The 5,659-nt window shown below is 35.5% G+C and overlaps 1 protein-coding gene across 1 annotated transcript in view; it reads left to right on the forward strand.

The window, feature by feature from the left end:
• Positions 1–160, forward strand: part of LOC136829718 (uncharacterized) — a 40,922-nt gene extending 40,762 nt beyond the window's left edge. The window contains exon 8 of the mRNA XM_067088518.1: positions 1–160. This exon is cut by the window's left edge and continues 1,927 nt beyond it. The gene's annotated coding sequence lies outside the window, so the exon portion shown is untranslated.
• Positions 161–5,659: the final 5,499 nt, after the last annotated feature.

Here is a 5,659-nt window from a genome sequence, read left to right on the forward strand (position 1 = left end):
GGAATAACTTCTCTCAGCAACCCGAGTCTTCATTCCATAAATTAAACTTTTTTGCTTTTTCAACTCGACTAAAAGAAAGAAATTGCTTTTGTATGTTTAATTACGTTCCTTATTTTTAATTGCAAGAATCTATTTTTAAAATAAAGAAAATACTAGTGGCGTTGTTAGATTTATTCCTTCCTACTAGGCTATCAAAAAGAGAAGATAAATAATCATAGCATAACTCAACAGCGAGGAAAACTGTTTGGAAAATTAGGCATGGGTTCGAGGTGGTCAAAGAGGCGCTGTTGATTGTCTAGTTGACAAGAGAATGTAGCTTCCACGAAGATATCTCTCAGTGGTCTCTCAGACCAAAGCGTAATAAATAAATTTTCTGCTGAGCAGCTAATGAATACAGCTCTCAAAGGAAAATAGAATAAAGTGTGACATCAAAGCATGTTCCTAATCAGATGACCACTCATTAAATTTAAAAGTTCCACAGTAAAGCTGGAAAGTAAAATAGGTGAAAGATATAAAATAAACGTGGATGAAATGGACAATGTAGCCTAATCCAAGAAACTCCTGTTGACGCTCCTGAAAAGAACACACAAACAGAGAATACTGGAGAATAATGAAGAAATTCATGAGTCTCCTTAGATGGATGAAGAGATCAGAGAAGGGATAAAGCTAAGAAAGGCACTGAATAGAAACGAGAGAAACGCCTCAATGACGAACAGCGGGGAAAAAGGATACATACCCCATACACGACACAAATACCTAATTGAAGAGGAAAACACCACCAAACAATTAAAAGGAATAAAAAACATAAATAAGAAGGAAAATATACTACGGGCAAATATCAGTTAACTAAGACAACGAAAAGCCTGGTAATGTATAATGAAGAAGGAGCAGAAACAGACAGAGCTTAAGAAGCAAGAAACAAAATACGGGGACACTGAAATCACATATCAAGATGTGAAAACAACATTGAACAACACTGGAACGAAGAGACAAACCAAAAGTATAAGAAGACTCAAACCCACCACAGGAAGATATCTGCCAACTAAGTAACAGAGTGCACGAGGAGGATAAAAAGGTAAAACCCTGTGGACCGGACGTTCTAAAGACTGATATCGACAAAAAATCTCTGACTGAAAGTGAAATCTTTGCAAGAAAATGACAACAACTGCAGCAAATAGAGTCAGAAGGTTATATGAGGAAAACTAACGGAGAAGAAAATCAAGCAGGATTCACTAAGGGAAGTCATATTTATAACAAAAGCAAAAAAAAAGGAATAAAAAATCAAATATCTGAAAGTAACAAAAGATTACTCACAGATGTATTTTTTTTCTTTTTAATAAGTGAGATATCTTTCTGTATTTCCCTTTATCTTCTCTTACTTCCTAATTCTTTGGATGCCTGAACTTGAAGTCAGTGTTCCCTGTGGGCTTGTTCCATATGAATACGGTTCATCTTCTAAATAATAATAATAATAATAATAATAATAATAATAATAATAATAATAATAATAATAATATCGCCATCACCTAGAAAATAAGCTAAGTTTACAAGATAATGAAGAGGACTCTCTGGTGAAGAAATGTCACTTAAAGAAGCGAAGGGGGAACGTTCTTAAAAAAAAAACAAATAAGAGGGAGGGTAGTGCAGTGCTAGGAAAGCATGATGAGATAGAACCAACATGGGTCACGAAGGAAATAAAGAAAGAAATCAGAAGCCAAGGAAGAATATTTAACAAGTTAAGAAGGAAGGCCTCAAACACAGAAGACTGTGTCAAGTCAGTGTTTGCCACCAATGATGACTAATTGCAGTTGGGGAACATTCTACTCTACTTTCTCAAAAGGGTCAGTAGTTATATGTTAACACCAACTGTTGACAGTGATGTCAATATTTACCTGAAATGACAGAGACATGTTGCTTTTGTACATTTTTTGTTGTTGATATATCCTGGATGGCGGCTGATGATAACATGATCGTTCCTTTACATGTTTACTGGTAAACTGACGTTGCAGTAAAGTAAGTTACAAATATGTGAAACAGATAAGCTATATAATACAAAAATCATATCCTATTACTGGAGGTATATCTAAATGAATCATAGTCTGTGAGGGAATTCAAAAAGGATTTGTTACTAAATATGAGAATAACACCTGAAATATGATAGGTAACTGTTCAATTCATTTCTGTTAACGAATACTGTAGTGATGAAGCTTTAAGATGAAATGAGAGGGTACTTGGTGTAAATGTTTATACAATATTTGATGGCCTCTCTAATGCGTAGACAATTTTCGCAACCAAAGGTGGCATGACTCAGGTGTTAAAACTGTTAGTAACCTGGCCCTGTTATCCTGTTCAAGGACCATGTGTTTGTGAACACAGCAAGGAAAGTACCACTTCCAGTTTTAGGGAAATTAGACAACTCTGAGGTGAACTTCCAATAATGGAAGTGTTACTGGATGGGCTAACCTGTCAACTTCCAAGGGAACTGTAACTCATTTTCAAGGCTTGTGGAACAACTTAGGCTCCCTTCAGAAAGGTAAAACGTGGCAGACATTTCCTCGTGGAAAGGTGAGTTGTGGTTGCTGCTGCCAGTAAATACTTGAAAGCCTAATCAAGAATAAGAAACAAGGCAACCCATGACCAGAGATATACTTAAATAAAACTCGGGTTAACCAGAACAAATGTCTTGCAAAGCATTGGACAGTGAAGTATGGATCTGTGAGTCCAAAACTGAAGACAGGAAAAGAAGCGAGGGTCATTATAGTTCATGCTGGGGGAGATAATAGATTTATACCAGAGGCACTCTCGATGTTCAAATCTAAAAACTGAAACAAATGAATTCATCACTCATGAGAATCAACTTTTCCAAAAAAACATCCATAGTAATTCTCTAATTACCATGTACAATGCATCATACCATTTAAAGAGTGAATAAAGCACCAATTATTACTACAAAAAATCCAGTGGTTAACTGAAATTATGATTTTTCACGACCCAATTCAATTACAAGCCGAACTGGACAGCCCTGTTAAATTAAATTAAAATAATTACTGCATTCTTTATATTCATGAAAAGGCACATCAAAAGGGACATGAAGTACTTGGGCTTCCTCCACATCACAGCCAGCTGAACTCTATCAAACTAATTTCAGCTCAGATAAAATCATCAATTATGAGCCAGTACTGTAATGCAAATCAAACTTTACAACGGCTACAAGCAGTAACACAAAGGGCAATAGAAGCAATAAGAGTGGAAGACAGGACAACATGTATTCCTTCACCAGGAAGCTCAAAGAGGACTATGAAAAAGCACGCAGCAGTTGACCACTTGATGAGAAGATTAATAACAGACAAAAGTGCAGAAACACTTTAAATTCAGATCATAGCAAAGATGACTGACGTTATCTTATCAACTTTCAGTTGTTGTTACCTTTGGTTACCAATTTTAAACTGATGGATGTCACATTTGATTGTCAGCTTTCAACTGATGTTATGTTTGATTTTGGATATCTATATTCTTTTTGCTTCTACTATTGTTTTATCACTGAACACTGATTTGGGTACCAACGGTATATTCTTTTCGCTTTCTTTACCATCAGTAAACACTGTTCCTTCATCAATAACAGATGTAATCTCTGAAAGTCAATTATTTCATTACATCTAATTCAATATTTTGTTTGCAAATAAACCAGTAACTTGGCTTTGTATTACAAGGTATTTACCAGACATATAACTTGTATAAAAAAAAATGCTTGAGGAGAAAAGAAAAACACTGGTGTGCTGTAGTCATTTATTTCCTAACGCTTAAGTTATTCCAACAATGATATCAGCATTATATAAACTGGACAATGTTGAATCACTTTATACAATATGGAAATACCTATGCTTCAAATTAATTGTATCAGGATGGGTCATTTAGGTCTATTCATAAATTCAGGATGCAATCACTAAAAGAGGTTTTTGCCTTGTTACAACTGAAAATATACTATTTTAAAAGATAACTCCAACAAATCTGGAAAAGAAAAATCAATAGTGGATGTAAGAAACAAATGTGTTGGCCTATGATCCTGCAATTCACTCAAAAGAAAAAGAACTTGATGTGTAGGCCTAGTTTCACACTGACTATTAATATTTAATATGCACTGCTATGCTAAATTATCTCCCTAATATCAATACGTACTGATTGCAAGCATCTACAATTTGTTTCAGATGTGTTCACTGAGGCATTGGTTATGTAAGCCTGGTCATATGAAAATGCAAGATACATTCTTCAAGGGCTATTTATGATACGTAAAGGAAGACAATATGCATCATTGTAATGAACTAAGATCATCATAACAACATTAAGTGTACCAATCTTCTATCAGAGGTACTTCTTGTTTGTACGTAACAGGAATAGAACATAGCAAGTTACCTCAAAATGCAAGTAAGGGCACATAATAATTATGATTCTAGGAGAATGGCACATCCTCCCATATTGGGCTCCAGGCTCAGACTTGCATGAGTGGGTTCATGGAAAACCAACAAAAGAAAACGGAATAAGGATAACTAAAACAAAAGTAGTAATACAAAAAATATATAACAACTGTATACTGCATCACTTTGGGAAAGAGCATCTGTGTTATCACTGAGCACAAGGTGTATACCACGTTACAAAGTCAATTCCATACTGGTAATCATAAGGACTGTTTGATATTGATAGCTGATGCAGCTATCACTTCCAATACTCAATGCTTAAAAAGAGGGTCTTCTACCTACATAGATTGAGTTGTAACAAAGTGTGATGTCATTCTCAGTTTCAAAAGCTATAGCAGAGTCATTTTCGGGTTCTGTGGCCGTGTTTAAGATACCAATTTTTCTCAGTGCATTTAACAAGGGCATGTGATACTAAAAAAAAATTATCTCCCATACTGTATACCTTACCAAAATGGCAGGAAAGTCGTTATTTTAGATGCTTTTCAAAATGGTCGCCACCATCATATTAGAAGACTGGTAAAGCTCTACTTCTTGAAGTGGATGGCCAAAAATGACAATTTAGGTGTCAATCCCTACTAATTTTGGTCAGAAACACAATGGGGTGGCATTGTTGAGAAAAATCCGCTTTATAAGGAATTATTTATTTTTCTAAGCGGATTTGTCTTATATTTTTCATTGTCTCTTTCTTTCTAAAATAGAATTTAATAATGTTTACTTTTTGTATTATAATACTTTAATTCCTTCGTTGCTTGTGTAGTTTGGATATTTATTCGATGGTTTATTTGATTTTTGTCAGGAAAGAAGTTTTTCAGTTTAATCATTTACAATTCTATTGAAGATAACTATCTTTAAAGCACCAAACTACACTGGGCAACAATCCTTATCGTTTATGAGTTGTTAAAACATTACTGCCGCGAAGACTAGTCTTCTTCCCGTAGCTTTGAAGGGAACCGACGAGGCGGTGGAAAGTCAGTCAGCCCATTACCTCTCAGCTGTCCGTGTGTTTGCTCCTGCCTGTCTCACAAAAATGACCGGCTAAAAAATCACTGTGCCGGATAGGATATTGGGGGAGGATGCCCCAGTGGGGGATAAATAGTGGTGCCCTCCTACCATCTTAATATTAGTGACCAGCTAACATCTAACCGAAGGATGGCGCCCCTAAGGATAAATTCAGGGGTATGGAAGGT

Source organism: Macrobrachium rosenbergii, chromosome 45, assembly GCF_040412425.1.
Source record: "Macrobrachium rosenbergii isolate ZJJX-2024 chromosome 45, ASM4041242v1, whole genome shotgun sequence".
Taxonomy (NCBI): Eukaryota; Metazoa; Arthropoda; class Malacostraca; order Decapoda; family Palaemonidae; genus Macrobrachium; species Macrobrachium rosenbergii.